The sequence below is a fragment of the Tiliqua scincoides genome, chromosome 4 (genome assembly GCF_035046505.1).
Source record: "Tiliqua scincoides isolate rTilSci1 chromosome 4, rTilSci1.hap2, whole genome shotgun sequence".
NCBI classification, from domain to species: Eukaryota; Metazoa; Chordata; class Lepidosauria; order Squamata; family Scincidae; genus Tiliqua; species Tiliqua scincoides.
The window spans coordinates 214591936-214610116 of record NC_089824.1 but is presented as its reverse complement, the minus strand read 5'-3'; the positions used below and the strand labels follow the sequence as shown (position 1 = coordinate 214610116).

At 47.2% G+C, this 18181-nt stretch overlaps 1 protein-coding gene and 1 pseudogene across 1 annotated transcript in view; one reads left to right on the top strand and one right to left on the bottom strand.

The window, feature by feature from the left end:
- Positions 1-18181, bottom strand: part of CDH4 (cadherin 4) — a 423769-nt gene that overhangs the window by 262717 nt on the left and 142871 nt on the right. The window lies entirely within an intron of this gene.
- Positions 13016-13132, top strand: LOC136650373 (5S ribosomal RNA; annotated as a pseudogene).

Sequence of the window (18181 nt, the reverse complement as noted above, 5' to 3'; positions counted from 1 at the left end):
CACTCTTCTTTTGGGGATGAAGAGAAGAAGGGAGGGCATCAGTGTCCAAACAACAGGAGATGAAACCCTTCAGTTGCCCTAGGAATGTTATACAGGTAGATTACCCCTTATCTGGACTATTCCAAAATCTGGACTATTCCAAAATGCAGACATTTTAGTCCAACACATTTTAAACCGCCCCCCCCCCCAGGACTGAGCCAGTGCAACTCATGAGCACTTATGAAGCATGAACACAGTGTGAATACAAGGAGCATCTGTGTAAGTGAGAACACTAGAAAGACTTGTGCTCATTCCCAAGTACAGAGTAGGTACAGGTTGTATGTTCTATTCTCTGCTCTGTTGAGTCTCCTTGTACATACATTGTTGAAAAATGTACACGAGGTCAGCAGATACCCATATGAATAACAGTGAAAAGAGGAAGAGGAAGCATTTCTCATTATACTGATGCAATTATTCCCAAATCCAGACCAATTCAAGATCCAAACACCTTCCTGTCCCAAGCAGTTCGGATAACAGATACTCAGCCTAAGAGCCCCGCTGGATCAGGCCACAGGCCCATCTAGTTCAGCCTCTGTATCTCACAGGGCACAATCCTAACCCCTTAGGTCAGTGCTTTCCAACACTGACATAAGGGCAATGCAGCTCTGAGGTAAGGGAACAAACATTTCCTTACTTTGAGGAGGCCTCCGTGAGTGATACCCAACTGCAGGATGCAGCACATGTCCCGTTGGCACCACAATGCCAGTGCTGGAAAGCACTGACATAATGGGTTAGGATTGGGCCCACAGCGGCCCACCGAATGCTTCCTAAGAACATAAGAACAGTCCCGCTGGATCAGGCCATAGGTCCATCTAGTCCAGCTTCCTCTATCTCTCAGCAGTCCACCAAATTTAAGACACGACAACAAGACACAACCTGCATCCTGGTGCCTTCCCTTGCACCTGGCAATCTGAGGTAGCCTATCTCTATAACCAGGAACTTGCACATGACCTACCATGACCGTGATGAACTTTTCTTCCAGAAATTTGTCCAATCCCCTCTTAAAGGCATCGAGGCAAGATGCCGTTTCAAGTGGACAGGGGAAAATATTCACTTGAAAACAATGGACCCAACAACAAGAGTTTGGGGATTTTCTTTCCTGTTGAGTCTACAGCCCTCCTCTCTGAGCTCACTCAGCGTAGGAGGGGGAAGTGAGATTGCATGTGCTGGCACAATCCCTTACCGCCTTCCGTTCTTCTCCTGTGAGCAGAGTCTAGGAGTGCATTGACAACTGTAGCTTTTTACCATATTAGGCTGTCTTAATAAGAATGAGCCAGTATTCCAGAAATGTAGATTTTTTTTTCTCCCGCAATACAGGAATATTTACCTGTCAAACATAATTGAAGTATACTTTCACAGCTGTCCACCCATTATGCTTGTACATGGAGATTTTGTAGTAGCCATTTTTGGTCGCTGAGCAGGTGGATGTTATCATCCTGTCATGCTTATTATCCTGTGATGTCTTTAACAGCCCAATCCTACTCCTACTCACCCCCACTGAGGCAACGACACCAGAATGGTCTACTCAGACTTGCAATGTGCTGGTGTGGGTCCACATTGCGGGATTGAGTTGAGGAAGGGGACTAGGATTCAGGAACTGCTGCTGTCCCGCCCCCTTCGCAGATGCAATCCACCCACCCCCTACCCCCGTTGCCTCCTTGTTCCACCATCCTGTCCCTGTTCCACCTCCCCAACCAACTTGCCTGCTTTGTTGGGTACAGGGGTTGCAAGGCAAGCTCTGGCCTTCTCACCGGTGCTCTGGCAGCATTTTTTATGACTGCTATAAAGAAATTAGTGCTGGCGGAATGCTCATTCCACCAGTAGCGACTGCCCAGTAGGACATCCAGGGGACGTCCACTAAAATTGAGTGTTGGGAGAGTTAGGACAGACAAAAGAAAATATTTCTTTACTCAGCATGTGGTTGGTCTGTGGTTGGTCTGTAGAACTCCTTGCCACAGGCATCTGGCCTGGATGCCTTTAAAAGGGGATTGGACAAGTTTCTGGAAGAAAAATCCATTACGGCTTACAAGCCATGTGTACGTGCAACCTCCTGATTTTAGAAATGGGTTATGTCAGATGCAAGGGAGGGCACCAGGATGAAGGTCTCTTGTTATCAGGTGTGCTCCCTGGGGCATTTGGTGGGGCTGCTGTGAGATACAGGAAGCTGGACTAGATGGGCCTATGGCCTGATCCAGCGGGGCTGTTCTTATGTTCTTATGGGCATGTCCACTAAGAAGGAAGCCCACTGAATTCAATGGGACTTACCCCTATATAAGTGTGTACAAGATAAAAACCTAAATCCCACTTATTTCACAAGTTAACTGCTGTCAGTTGGATGTTAAATACACAACTTTGGCTGAATCTTGGTCTCAAATTTTAAGATAAAGTTTCTTCAAATGGATATTTCTGTCGGTAAAAATAGAACTAGAATCAGTGACTACCATTGGTCAGTTTTTATATTTGCTTACTCAGTAGGATGTATTTCTCTGCAAGTGCTAAAGACTGTAGATTTGGAAACATGACAAACTCATGTGATAGTGATGGCAGCCTGCAAGCCAAAACCTTCTAACTTTTCTCCAAAAAGCCCCAACAAAAGAAAAGCCTGTTTCTGTCGGACTCATCTGTTCCCTTCCTGCAACACACTTCTGTTTTGCTTACTCTCTTGAAGTTACCCTTGACTCACCTGGCTCACCTGAATGGTTGATCAAACATTTTGCAAGATGTTGTTTGCACATTTTAATAAGGTTCTCCAGCTCAGTCTCTGTTTTCCATCAAAAACATTTGCCAACAGTGCTGTTTGTTGGCAATAACAACAGAAATTCCGTTTGAACCAGCACAGTCTCAGCAGGCTGGGTGACCTGCAGCAAGAGGGGATATTTTTGCAAATGAGGAGCAGCTGGGAACTGCAAATATCTCATTCCTTGAAAACCGCAAGCAGCACTTTCATCCAGAAGTTCAGTTTGGTCTCATCCTAGTTATTCCAACTAATTAACAAAGATCACAAACCAAGATCAGCACTTTGCTATCTACCTTTTGCATGTGTAAAGTTCCTACTTACACTGAAATTAAAGAAGCTCTTGCATACATAGTACCCTATGGGCACCAAAGCACTCGTATTCATCACAACCCACTCAGAGCCCAATCCTGAGTTCTGTGCCACGGCACACTGCCACACCACCGGGCTCCCGCCCATGCTAGCCCAGTGCAGGCCAGTGCTGGGCTAGCGCGGGGCAGTTGCCCAGCTTCCACAGCTCTGCGGTCTCCCGGACCACCAAAGCAGGGGTGGGGACAGGGATGGGGAGGAGGCATTCTGGGGAGGGTGGAGGCCGACAGGGGGTGGAAAGAGGGCGGGGGGAGGTGTGACGTGGAGACGTGATGCAGGGAGGGGGGCGGGCTGGAGGCATGCCGGGGAAGGGAGGGAGGGAGGTCTGCGGAGCTCCGCTCCACAGAATCCAAGGCGCTCGTGGAGGGCTCGGTGCCCTCCATGAGCACCTTTACTTTACAGCCGAGCTTTTGGTTGGCGATAAAGTGAGTAACCCCATTGCGGGGCTGCTTACCTTACCTGGGAGAAGGGGACGAAAGTCTCCTTCTCCCGAGGCGCCTCTGCGGTAGCATGGGGCATGCCGGATCCAGCGGCAGCCGTTCTCGGTGCCACTGAGGCTGGGAGCCCCGGGCAGCTCAGGATTGGGCTGCCCATTGGGCTGCCTGTATTAGTGGTTAGGTCTCTACAAAGTGGTTTAAGTGTATTGTAATATAATCCCCCTTACAATCTTGATGCAATTATATGCACTGGTAATTGGGAGGGCACAGATGTTCTCAAGATTGGCTTCCAGGTTGTGCTTCCTGATTCCTGGTTTCCATTTGTTAATGGCCAACAAGATCAAGTCTGATGCTTATGTGATGCATGGAGGTTCTGCTCCACAATCCCCCAACATCAGAAGTGTTGAGAGTTGGTTGGGCAGATCAGGATTGTTTCAGTTATTTATTCATCTATTTATTTATAGAATTTATATCTTGCCTTTCTGTCCCAGTAAAGGGCACTTAAGGCGGCTTACAAAAGAAATCATATTAAAACATAAAATATATAAATATGTATGAAAATAAAACATTTAAAAAAACAAAACACAATAAAACACGGAACCCAAAATATAAATAAATAAATAAATCCACTCACTCTATTAATGGTGGCTGCACTCCCACCCCCAACTCCCTTGTGATGTCAAACACATTACCCTTTGGCAGGGTTGACCCATAAACCACATAACCTCGACCACACACTCCACTCGGCATTCAGTCACTCTCACTTCACTATTAAATTATAACTACATACAACCCCCCCTCACTGAACTCTCTTGCTCCCTGTCCCACTCTCACAGAGCCAGAGGTCCCCACCTTCTCCCCTGTCCTTCTCTCACCAAGACAGAGGACACCAGCTTCTCCTTGAGTTCCTTAATCCAAGAACAAAGGTTAACACTCCTGAATCACAACCAAAACTCAGTCATATGACAGCTCCTCAACCACCCACTCACCATCCTACATTCAGTCTCACACAAACTCTAATGCTGACAACAATGCCTCCTAACCCCTCCCAGATGTCCAATCATTGAACAGTATGGCACTGCATAAAAGGGGAGGCACTGGCATACCTAGGGCACCGACCCTCCGAGGCGCCTCTCGGAGCCTCACCCCTGTTCCCTGAGGAGGAGTGCCCAGGAGCGATGTGGAGAGGCAGCTTGCTGCTTCTCCATCAGCACCTTGGCGCTGACTGAGCCGCCCCCTTCCCTCCTCCTTTATAGGAGGATAGGAGACAGGCGCCCTAGAGAGGCACTGACACTCTAGGGCGCCCATGTCTCCTCCTATAAAGGAGGAGAGGCGGCCAGTCAGCGCTGAGACGCTGCCTCCCAGGAGCACTCCTGGGCGCGCCTGCTCCACCTCTGAGGATGTCCCTCAGAGGCGGAGTGGAAGCAGCGCATGCCTCCTCCGACTTTGGAGGATACGCGTGCCCCTTCCCAGCCCGGGTCACCCCTGCTCCGCCACTGAGGACATCCCTCAGAAGTGGAAGGGAAGCTTCCTGGCCCGGGTTGCCCCTGCTCTGCCTCTGATGGTGTCCCTCAAAGGTGGAGGGGATGCTTCCTGGCCCGGGTCACCCCGTTCCGCCTCTGAGGGCGTCCCTCAGAGGCGGAGAGGTGAAGCAGCACGGGCTGCACGGAGCCTTCCGTGCAGCTTACAAGCTGTGCGGAGGTCTCCACTGCAGTGGTCTGGAGTTGCTGGAAGCAGCCCCATAGTGCTGCCATGGGGACCCCCGCGGCGCGGAAGGCTCCATGGGGGCCTCGGCTACCTCCTCCATTCCTCCTTGTTTTCAAAGGGGGAACGGAGGAGGCAGCTGAGTGGAAGTAATTACTTCCGGGTCAGGTGTGCGGGGACGGCGGAGAAGGGGGGGGTGAAATGGGGTGTGGGGGGTGGAATACTGGGGGTTGTCCTGGGCATGGGGACCCCCAGGAATGCCTCTGAAGGGAGGGTATAGTGCTGGTGATCAGGGATCCAAAGATGATGAGCCGCTCAGCTACAAGAGCCATAACAAAGAGTCATACAGCCTCCTGATCCACTGTCTTGATCCACTGGCGAAGATCACTTTGGCTCTTGCCCTTCAGCTCCCGCCAAAGGCTGAAGACGTGGGGAGGAGGAAGAGGAAAGGCAGTTGGAGTCCATGCACTAAGGACATGGAGCTTGCTCCCCAGGGAGACTAATCTTGACCCTTCTCTATTACCTTTTAGACGCTGAGTTAAGACAGTTTTGTTTCTGTGGTCTTTGAGTTTACAACTGAGGGCGCAATCCTAACCCCTTATGTCAGTACTTTCCAGCACTGACTTAAGGGCAATGCAGCCCTGAGGTAAGGGAACAAACTTTCTCTTACTTTGAGGAGGCCTCTGTGAGTGACACCCAAATGCAAGATGCAGCACACGTCCCATTGGCACCGCTATGCCAGGGCTAGAAAGAACTGACATGAGGGATTAGGATTGCGCCCTTAATGTCATCAAAAACATAACAGTTTTTTTTTTAATTAACAACAAACCTTGAACAGAAGCAACCGGAAGTTAGGCAGCAAATATGTCACTAGATTCCATATGCCCACTTGATGTCAATTAACAGAGAAAGGGCAAGATGAGCTGCTATGGGGAGTGAATCCCATAACCAAAACCGTGTCCACTGAGAGGGTCACCAATGTTGTAATTTGGAATGAACCTGTATGGGTTTAAATAGTGGGCTAAAATACTTTAAATACAGTTGCATTATTACCCAGGTGCAAGGAAAATGCACACTGTGGAGAAGCTGCACGGGTGCGAATTCTCCTATTCCCCCACTGCTAGCTTTGATGACTCACAAAATGCGTGAGACTTTCTGACCAGGCAGCATTCAGAGAAGATATTCAAATCAACTAGGGAAGATGCTGAGAAAGAGCACGGTGACATTCTACAGCCTCTCCTTCCACTGAATAAACGGTGAAGTTTGCTCATTGTTACAGCACAGAAAAAAAGGCGGCAGCAACAGGAGACATTTGCTGTACAACAGAACAAAAATGCCCTGGGGACACTTTGAAATCTCTCACCTTCCTACATTCCTGCCTTCTGACTTCAGCTTGCATGGCTGTTGTGAAGATGAATGTGTGACTATGAGATGTGTCTATTTCTATATATGACTCTGGGCTCTTGCAGGCTCTTGCAGGCCTGGTGGAATATGCTGAAGTGCTTGGGACTGAAGACTTTAGAAGTCTGCTAAGTAAAACTTGTGAGAGTAGGTCTGGTGTTACAGCTGGGGGACCCCCAGGCAGCTGCCTTAGGCAGGACTGTTTTGAGGATGGTGCTTAGTCTGTAGAAGGAACAGGTGTCAGTAAAAGAAAATCATTAAAAAGGGTTTGAGAATAAAACAGCCAATATTATAATGCCATTGTTCAAATCAATGGAAGGTCACATCTGGAGTACTGTGTCCATTTCTGATCATATCAAAAAGGATATAGTGGAAATGGAAAAGGTGCAGAAGAGAGTGACCCAAAAGATTAATGGGTTGGGGTACCTCCCTTATGAGGAAAGGCTAGAGCATTTGGGGCTCTTCAGTCTAGAACAGGGGTCTCCAAACCCCAGCCCCGGGGCCAGATGCAGCCCGCAGCAAACCTCTTTCCGGCCCACGGCCAACCTCTTGTCCCCTGAAAGCCTCTGGCCCACTCAACTGAACATAACCAGAACCATGCTCTGATTGTGTCTGGAGGGTGTTCTGAGAGCCAGAGAGGTTGAATGATGTGAGCCCATTCATTCATTTATTCGCTCTTCTAAGTTCCATCTCTAATTTATTTATTTAAATTTTATATTTAAATTTTTTTTCTGGCCCTCCACACCACGCCAGATATTTGATGCAGCCCTCTGGCCAAAAAGTTTGGAGACCCCTGGTCTAGAAAAAAGGCACCTGAGGGTAGGACATGATGGAGACATACAAAATTATGCAGGGGATGGATAGAGTGGATAGAAGGATGCTTTTTACCCCCTCACACAACACCAGAACCAGGGAACAGCCACTGAAATTGAGTGGTGGGGAGAGTTAGAACAGACAAAAGGAAGTATTTCTTTATCCGGCATGTGATTAATCTGTGGAACTCCTTGCCACAAACTGTGGTTGCCCCACCCCTTAAGGGGGCAGAGACAGGGCTTCCCTGGTTGGGGTGTTGCGACGCTGCAGTTTGGGAACCTCTGCCTTAAATCCTGAAGGAAAAAAAAAGAACATTTGCTACCTTTCCTTCTTCAAACTCATGCAGCAGTTTAATCAGAGGTATCACAAAACTCAGGCACATACCTTTAAATCTCCTGATACAGCAGGAGAGAAAGAAGTTGCTCTTCTTCCACCAGTTCCATCCTCAGTCCTGCTTAGGCATACCTAGAATCCCACAGCAGATGAGGGAGTGGAGGGATACAGATGGAAAGAGCCATGGCTACCTCCTTGTTTATTGTATTAGGAGATTTAAAGGTACATATCCAATCTCTGGGCTGAGAAGTAGCAAGTGCAGCTTCAGCCTATCTTAGTATCCATGCCCCATGCCCCAAACAGTTAAATATCCTGATCCCCAATTAGCATTCTCTGATTCATTCTCTAATGAACAAAGACTAGCATCTCATCCAGACTCAATCCTAGTCCAATTTATGCATGGCAGGCTATGGGGTGTCAATCAGCCCTTTCCCCTTAAGGATTAAAATGAATGATGATGAATCCTGTCACTTTAAATCCAATCAGGCATGGGTCTTTTCTTTTTCTTGCACATCCTGATCAATCTGTTTGCAGCCTTCCAGGGGGTCATGACACTTATATGTTGAGAACCCATAGGGGAGCTCAGTCAAGTGGCTTCAGTGTGTGAAAGATGGATGGATGGGAGGACACAGCTAGCTAAAGTAGAGGGGTGCGTTGGAGATATATGTATACACACAGACACACACACATCTGGGGTCTTTTCCACCAGCATTTAAGAGGAAAAATGAAATCAACTCTTTATACAGTTGATAGATAATGCAAATCTTTAGACCCCTGGTAATTGGGTAAGAGGCACTTTTTCAAGTGGGTGCTCCTTTTTTTAGCAGGGGGAGAGTAACTGGCCCACCTCACCCCAGCACTGTCTGTTCTAGTGGCTGTCTGCTGGTATTCATTTGCATCTTTTTAGATTGTGAGCCCTTTTGGGACAGGGAGCCATTTAGTTATTTGATTTTTCTCTGTAAACCACTTTGTGAACTTTTAGTTGGAAAGCGGTATATAAATACTGTTAATAATAATAATTAATAATCTTTCTGTATGCTCCTTGTTCTCCCCCTCCTATAATAAGGAATGAATCCAAAGAGTTAAAGGTCATGCAGTGTGTTGCCATACAAAGAAGGCCTGCCAACCCCACTATCTCCATGGAACCTTCTGCAATCCAAGCAAGGCTACATATTCAAGATGTAGCAAAGCTGCAAACGAAGAAAAGCTATTCTACGATGCTGCTGCTGCCTTCAGATAACTCAAGAAGGAAATTAAATGGTGCTCTTTGATTCCATTATAGTTTCCTGCATTCTGGTGCATGGGAACTGCAAGACATTTGCTTAAGAATCCAAACAAATCTTCAGCTGTGGAGAATAAAAGGATCCTTGTCTCCAGTTGGACCTGTCAGACTGGAGATGCTGAATAAGTCTATTCCATCTAGAAAATCTACCTCAATATTAAGCTGAAATCTTAATTTTGTGTTCATAATTTTGGAAAAGTTGAAAATAATTAACCTGCAAATCTGGGCAGATGTCTAGAAGCATGGGGTATGAACAGGGCAGGATTAAGACCTTTAGAGACCCTAAGCACTGAAAAAAATTATGGTGCCCCCATATATATGTACAGTGGGTTCTCTTTCTCTCTCTCTCAAAGAGAGTTTGGTCCAACAAGAAGCTGATGGAACATACTAAGATCCAGGTCTACAGAGCTTGCGTCCTGAGTATACTTCTGTACTGCAGCGAGTCATGGGCTTTTCGCTCACAACAGGAGAGGAAACTGAGCGCTTTCCACATGTGCTGCCTCTGACGCATCCTCAGCATCACCTGGCAGGACAAAGTTCCAAACAACACAGTCCTGGATCGTGCTGGAATCCCTAGCATGTATTCACTGCTGAAACAGAGACGCCTGCGTTGGCTCGGTCATGTCGTGATAATGGATGATGGCCGGATCCCAAAGGATCTCCTCTATGGAGAACTCGTGCAAGGAAAGCGCTCTACAGGTAGACCACAGCTGCGATACAAGGACATCTGCAAGAGGGATCTGAAGGCCTTAGGAGTGGACCTCAACAGGTGGGAAACCCTGGCCTCTGAGCGGCCTGCTTGGAGGCAGGCTGTGCAGCATGGCCTTTCCCAGTTTGAAGAGACACTTGTCCAACAGTCTAAGGCAAAAAGGCAAAGAAGGAAGGCCCATAGCCAGGGAGACAGACCAGGGACAGACTGCACATGCTTCCAGTGTGGAAGGGATTGTCACTCCCGAATCGGCCTTTTCAGCCACACTAGACGCTGTTCCATAACCACCATTCAGAGCACGATACCAGAGTCTTTCGAGACTGAAGGCTGCCAACATGGGTTCTCTTTATTTACTGATTTGGAACCTGAGGATTTGACCCACCCATGTCTGGTTCCAAACCCATGTCTGAAGACCCACTGAGGACCTCCCAGATGCAACTAGAAGCTTCTTCTAGTTGCATCCAGGGGGTGTTATGAGGCCTGGGCAAGATGGTGCCCAGATGGTGGCCGCAGCCTCTTAGTCTTTATATTCCAAGGGGGATAACTTAGAAAGATTAAGAGGAGGCGGCAAGAGAGGAAGGTGGTGGCAAGAAAAGAGGAGGAAGGGGTGACTGCCATGTTGCCCTGCCACCCTCTTGCTCCTCCTTCCTTGTGCTCCTTCGATCAGAACACCGAGGCAGCAGCATCACACAGTGGGGCAGGGCCAGGGCTGAAACAGGCTGCTCTTCACTGGGTGACACCAATCCTAGTGACGCCACTGCGTTTGGTCACATAGTTTTGAAATACGGATTATCTCCTCAACATGTCATTTGATTTTGAAAAATCAGGTCCCAGCTTTCTATGTTTCCCCCTAGCCGCTGACAACTATATTTCAGTTCGGTTTTGTGCAATGAATTTGCGTTGTGCTGTTTGCGTCTCCAGAACAGTATCAGTGCCTTGGATTTATAGAACGTTTTAGCGTGCCGAGTGCTTCAAAGAGCTTAACAAAAGGAAGTAACTCACTAGGACAACCAGCCAACCTATCTGTTACAAAATAAATAAATCAGTTTTAAGTTCAGGCTTCAAAGGAGAAACGGTAGCGGCCAGGACGAAAATCTCAGTGGGCAGGGAATTCCACAGAGCCAGTCATAATAGCTAAAAAGAGCACACTCCCGGGGTAGCACACGGCTCCCCTTGCCCAGTATAGATTAATGAACAGCAGGAATGGAAATGTTAATCATTAAGAAAAGGTTAACATTTTCTCGCTGCGCAAGGGCGCCGCATAAAAGGGAACGGCAACTGTTAGGAATACACCACATCAACGCAGAGTTCTTGCACAGGCTAAATTCCAACTGGGAATATATTAGGAGGGAGAAACAACAACAGAGGAGGAATCCTCGGAGTATAGCAATGAAAACAGCGGATGGAAATCAATCAGAACCGAGGCAGGGCCCCGCTTTACTCATTGCAATCTTCAAATTGCCGTTCCAGACTGAAAGTTAAACGCGGACAGATTGCAAGCGATTGCAAGTGAAACCTCCAGCCAGGCCAAGGGCAGCATTCCGTAGCCAGCATATCAGACAACATTGTACAGACAGCATTTAGGTTTGCTTGAAGCAACGGTATCTTGGGGGGAAGTCCTTTCAAGAGGAATGTCAATCAAACTGGATATAACTTCAACGTGTATCAATCTTGTCTTTGAATTTGAATGAATGGTAAGAAATACGTTCATTTGTTTTCCTCCATAAGTGCATTGAAATTGACCTCACATAAATCATCCTTGAAGGGCCCAATCCTAACTAAATCCCTCCCTGCCGATGCAGCTGCAGCAGTGGAGCATGTGCTGTAATCATTGGGGGGGGCAGTGACATGGGGGCAGGTAAGGGAACTTTTGCTTTCTTACCCTGGAGCCCCCTTGGAACTGCAGCAGCTCTTTTGCTGGTGCAAGTCCAAGGAGAGTACGGAAGAGGGAAGGGGGTGAGGATCCAGTGCCACTGATGGCCACCCCCTCTGTCTTGTTTCACCTCCCGCCTACCTTCTCCCTATTCAGACACACCCCCATTTCTCCGCTTCCCCACCCCGTTCTGCCTACCCCCAGCTTTTCCTTACCCTTGGCTGCCAGAAGTAGCTAGCAGTGGCAGCAGGCCTCCAGCAGACCTGATATTTGCAGCAGCGCCCCCAAAATGGTTATTTGTGTTGTGCAGAATGCACCACCATATGGACATTTACAACACCAGAACTGTATTCCATTCTTGTAATGGGCAGCCTAATCCTAGTTAGGATTGGGCTTCCTGGCTGTACACTTGGCCCTTCCCTCCCCCCAGTCTCTAGAACAGGGGTGGCCAACCTGTAGCACATGTGCCACTAGTGGCATACGGACACTTCTTAAATGGCACATGCAAAGTAGCTTGTCACAGCCACGCCGGCCAACCCAGGGTTCCATGGCTGCAAGAGCATGGCGCTGCTCCCAGCACAAAGCCCTGAAAGGGAGTGACAAGGCCTGAAGTGGGGTGAACACAGCTGAGCAGAGGCTGGGCAGATCATGTGGGCTGGCGAAACCACTTGGGCAGGTACGGAGAGGGCCAAAATAAGTTGGAGTGACACGTTCAAGGTTCTGTATATAAAAAGTAGCACGTGGTATGCTACAGATTGGCCACCCCTGCTCTAGACTGTCACAGTGTCATGACATAGCATTGTTCTGGTGGGCTTGTGGGGAAAACAAGGATGTTCCCACCGGGCTTTGGCCCCTTTTCTGTGCCTTCCCAGCCCTGCAAAATTCAAACTGAAACTTTTCAGATGAGAATCCATGAGTCAGTTTAATTAGGGAGCAGTCTTTTCAAAAACAAAGAAGCTTTACTTGCACAAGGCTGTTCTCAACAGGCAGTAACATCCACCTTTCTTCAAATGGCATGAGAGGCAGCCATAATATCTGGATAACTGAACATGCAGAGAAACAGCAGTGCTATATGAATCAAGCATAGGTATACATGAGTAGCTGCATGCAAATTATCCCCTGATTTTGGTAATGAAGGTCAAACAATTAGCAGGTCTTTAATACGCAGAAAGAGAATGTAGCCTTCATCTGCTTGCTGCATTCAAGCCCCACTCAAGCTCCAGTCTCAACCACCCAGTTTTATGATATGGCCTCGAGATTATCATTGAAGAACTCTTGAGGTCTGGCTTACCATCTTTTGCTGAAGAGGACTAATAACCTTGACAGCAACTGTTACCCTGCACATGCCCAATCTCGTCTGATCTTGGAAGCTAAGCAGGGTCAGGCCTGGTTAGTACTTGGATGGGAGACCGCCTGGGAATACCGGGTGCTGTAGGCTTATACCATAGTCTTTCAAGACTGAGGGTTGCCAACCACTAATAACCTTCGTCGAACTCTGAAGGATCCCACAAAATCGTAAGTGTGATAAAAGTATAAGTAAACATCATTAATAATACATGGGGGGGGAAGCAAAAAGCTCATCCCAGCCCTCTTAACATTCCCTTGAGGATCTCTGAGATGGCACAGTTAGGCTTAATTAATCTTTGCAAAGCACCATGGGCTCCTGTGTGGAAGGCACCACAGGAATGCAAAGCTTTATTAAAGTCTGATTAATTATGTAAGAGATATAGGACGTTATACAACTTTCCTGGGAAATCATGGCACACATTAGCAGGATGCATATATACACTCACTTAAATTATGTGACCACTGGCAGAGTTCTGGCTGCCTTATGCTGTGGTGCAAATTATTTCAGAGCACTTCCTACAGCTTGCCACCTTGCAAACCAGAGATCAGCAGGGGACATTTGCACTCCACCCATCCCATGCTGCACATGAAGAGGCATCCACTGCATCTCCTGACCCTTCCTACCTAGTGGCGTATGAGCTCCTTCTCACAGCTCACCTTCAGAGAAGGGCTGTAGACTCAGTGATAAAGCCCATCATGCTTTCCCTGCAGAAGCATGCTGGATATCACAACAGCCAAGTGCTGTTCCTTGTCTCCAGCATCCTTGTCACCAGCAATCCCTTGCCCTTAATAATGGAAGCACCATTTGACTTGACATGGCTAATATTCATCAATATTCCTGTCTTTCCTGAAATTTGCCTAATCCTCTAAACTGGTGATTAGCAAGGGTTAATTTTATAAGCATCTATAAGAAGTCAAAAAGCACAGAAAATGGCCTCCCTCTCCCATATGAACCTGGCTGTTTATCCAAGATTGAGTTAAAGGTCTTGTTCCCAGTTTTATAGACGAGATGGGTGATCATCAGAGACAGAGTCTTCTCAAGGGTGGCACTTCCTAGTTGTAGGATGCTCTCTCAAGAAACACTTGGATGGCACAGACCGTGTTGTCTTTTTGGCACTAGGCTGATTCTTCCAGGCTTTAAGTGGAATATTTTACTTTGGGCGCAATCCTAACCAACTTTCCAGCACTGACTTAGCCGCAATGCAGACCCAAGGCAAGGTAACACACATAACCTTACCATGAGGAGGTCTCCTTGACTGCCTCCCCACTGCAGTATGCAGCACATTGGCACAGCTATGTCAGTGCTGGAAAGTTGGTTAGGATTGCGCCCTTTGTTGTGCTTGCTTTTAGTGCTGCTGTGTTATCTATTGGATAATTATCTCTGTTTACATTGTTTTATGACTCCTGTTAGTTGTCTCAGAAGCATTGGTTGAAAGGTAGCTGAGAGATATTTTAAATAAATAGTGATAGTTCTCAGCCTATGCAAGACATTTTTGTACCTCCCATTCATGAACATGGGACATAATCCACTAGCACAGGGGTGTCCAAACTTTTTGGCAGGAGGGCCACATCATTTCTCTGACACTGTGTTGGAGGCTGGGAAAAAATTGACACTTGAAATTTGAATAAATTTATATAAATGAATATATTAGAGGTGAAACTTTTATGAATGAATGAAGGTCTTGCAATAGCTCAAGGCCTTGCACAAAGCAAGGCCATCCTTTCCTTTGCTGCCACTACTGCATTACAGATGTGAAACAGCAAGCAGAGGTAAAAGCCCTCGGCCTGCAGCTCATGCGAGAGGTCAAACAGTCACCCTCACACTGAGAGCAGTTGCGTCAGACCAGTGCAGGCTCCAGCAAGTCTCCAGAGGGCCATAGGCTCATTGGAGACTGGGGATTCCCTGTGGGCCAGATTGGGGGTCCCTGAGGGCCGCAAATGGCCCCAGGGTTGGGGTTTGGGCACCCCTGCACTAGCATGTTCTCTGCCGCAATGGAGCTGCACAAAAGCACTGAGGCAGCCATCTCACTTTGCCACCCCGTGGTAGGGCTGCTTCTGTATCTGTTAGAGTCACCCTCCAGCCAGTGTTATACTGGTCTACCCATAAAACCGTGCTTTATCATAATCAGTATCAGGCTATGAAAAATGAGTGAAGCCTGGATTCTGGTAGGTTCTGCAATTAACAACTCACCATATTCTGCCCTGCCCCTAAAGTTTCTTGCTTGGCTCATCCCTTTGTCCTTAAGATTAAAACTTGGCTCCACATTTGGCCTTCCAGACTCTTTTCCTTGCTCCATCATGTTCTATCTACCTTAACTTATGCCCATAGAACCAATGTTTTTGAAGCCTACTCTTTGAGGCCTATTGACTTCAGCATGACCACATGAAACTGTTTTCTACCAACTCAGATCATCCAACTCATTATGGTCAGTACTGACCCTTCCCCAAGGTTTTGGGTCAAGCGCTTTCTCATTATCTGCCAGCTGATGCTTTTACCTAAGGATAGCAGTGATTGAACCTGCTGGGACTTTCTGCATTTGAAGCATGTGCAGAACCACTGAGCGATGTCCCCTTCATTACAGTCCCTGACTTAAGGTATTTAAAACGATTGAAACCTTCCTTAGGTTTCAAGCTTTGCCCCTTCTGGGTTTTGCGCTTCCCTTCTCTTCTAAATGGAATTCATTCTTTTTTAAATAGCTACTGCAGAAGGCCAGCATGTTATGGAGTAACAAAACCATTTCCCTCCTCCTGCCCGCCTCCTTCATCATATCACATCAAATTGCTGAAGTAGTACCATATGGTGCTTGAGTACCAAGCCAGAACAAGTTGTTCAGCTTGTCATAATCTGGAAAGCTGCAGGAAACTTAAATAATTTCTCTGTGAAGTGGAAGATCTCGGGCTGGAGCACAACACATTGAAAATGGCTCTTTGCATTTCCTCTCTCTTCCTCTTCTGTTTTTCTTTTGATTCACGCACCAGTTTCCGGCACTTGCCATCAGCACAAGTGAATGCTTGCAGCTACTGAAAGAATGATAAAAGAGCAAGAGCAACATTTTGCCACTATTGGGGGCTCTCTGAGTCTTCATCAACAGATTTAATAATGCAGTTTTATGCATTATGCAGTTGAAAAAATAATTCAACTTTTGTTTTATGAACCCTCCAATAAAGTATTACAGTTTCTCTCTCTCTCTCTCATACACACACACACACAGAGAGAGAGAGAGAGAGAGAGAAAGAGAGAGAGGGAGAGAGAGAGAGGGAGAGAGAGAGGGAGAGAGGGAGAATTTATAAGCTGCTCTACAACAAAAGTTTTCTAAGCAGTGTATAAATCAACTATTTATACACGCTCGGGTCCGGGGTATTTGAGAGACCGCCTCCTTCCCTACAATCCTGCCCGTGCTCTTAGATCATCTGGGGGGGCCCTTTTGACTGTGCCGCCACTAAGTGATGTGAGAGGGGCAGCGGCCAGGAAGAGGGCCTTCTCGGTGGTGGCCCCTGAACTGTGGAATACCCTCCCCTTAGAACTGAGAACTGCTCCCTCATTGCTAATGTTTCGGCGTGGACTGAAGACCTTTTTATTTCAAAAAGCTTTTAATTGTTGACAGGCTGGCTGGCGTTCTTGCTTCTTGCTTTTTATATGAAAATCCACGGGGTTTGTTTGTTTTTAGATTTTTTAATTATTGTAAATTGTTTTTAATGATTGTTTTTCATGTTGTACTTTTAAATTGTAAGCCCCCTTGTGTGCCCGTTGGGCAAAAAGGCGAGGTATAAATTAATAATAATAATAATAATAATAATAATAATAATAATAATAATAATAATAATAATAACTAAACAAGTACTTCTGAATAACTCAGGGGCAGATCCAAGGGGGGATCATGGGTGCATGGTCCCCCTAAACTGTCATGCCAACAGGAAGGACGCCCACCGGGATGGAGGCAAAGTTGGGCACCAGAGAAAGATCGACTGGGGGGGCGCCAGCAGTGAGATTGCACCCGTCCAACACTCTGGCTGGCCCAAGGTCTTGCAAACTTATCACTCCTCTTTGTGGGTATGCCCGGGCCCCAGCCCCTTGTGTGTGCGCAGCCCAAGCATGGCTGGTAGTCTAGATTAACCCGCCTGGAAGAAGTGATTCCAGAGGATTGTCAGAATGGGAGTTCAGGTCTAATCTGCAGGTAGATCTGGGCTCCAAGTCTGAGCAGGAGCCAAGGTCTATCCACTCAACAAACCTCAGCCCCAGAGGCCAAAGTTCAACTGGGAGCCCAGGTCTACCTGCTTTGTTGACTTGGGCTCTGGAGTTAAGTTGGTGCTCATGCCCCCCTCTGAACAGCAGATTTTATGTACAATTTGTAATAACATTGCCGAGAAATTTATGTGGCAAGTTCCATCTTAGAAGAGAGGTTCTCTCTCTCTCTCCCCCCCCCCGGGAGGCAATGCCTCAGCTAAGATGATGCTGGCTACCAAGAAGCAGAACAGGAAGTGGAAGCTGCTAGTTCCATGCCTTCCCATGTTTGATGCGTACAGTTGCACCTGCTCCCTTGTTCCTTTTCATGTCAAAGAGCACTGAAAACAAAACAAAGCCAATCAGCCCTACTGCAGCTTTTGCACCATCTTATGAGTGCAAATAGTAAGAAATAACTATTACCAGCCCCATAGTCCTCTGGTCTGATCAGGTAGCAAGAAGAATCAGGAGTTTTGAGAAGTACTTATTTTTCAGGGACAGAATGCCACAAAAAACAGGAATCTCTCTGGTGAGTAAAGACCACTGGAGGATAAGTACTATTAAGGCACTGAAGTCACCAAGGGGCGCTGGCAAAGGGTCCATAACCATCAAAGGCTCCATATGACGATCCTGAACCTTCTGTACTGGTGATGGTGGTTCTACCCAATGTGCTTTAAGGCGTGGATAGGGGGCTCCTTGGAGGACAGGTGCACTGATTTGACGCAGAGCCTCCAGTAACCTGGTGCCAGCTTAGAAAATGAATAGGAGTGTAAAATATAAGCTCCAGCAGCTGGCGGGCAGTTTAAAGTCACTGGATTAACTATTATTGTTGGCAACCTTCAGTCTCGAAAGACTATGGTATCGCGCTCTGAAAGGTGGTTCTGGAACAGCGTCTAGTGTGGCTGAAAAGGCCAATTC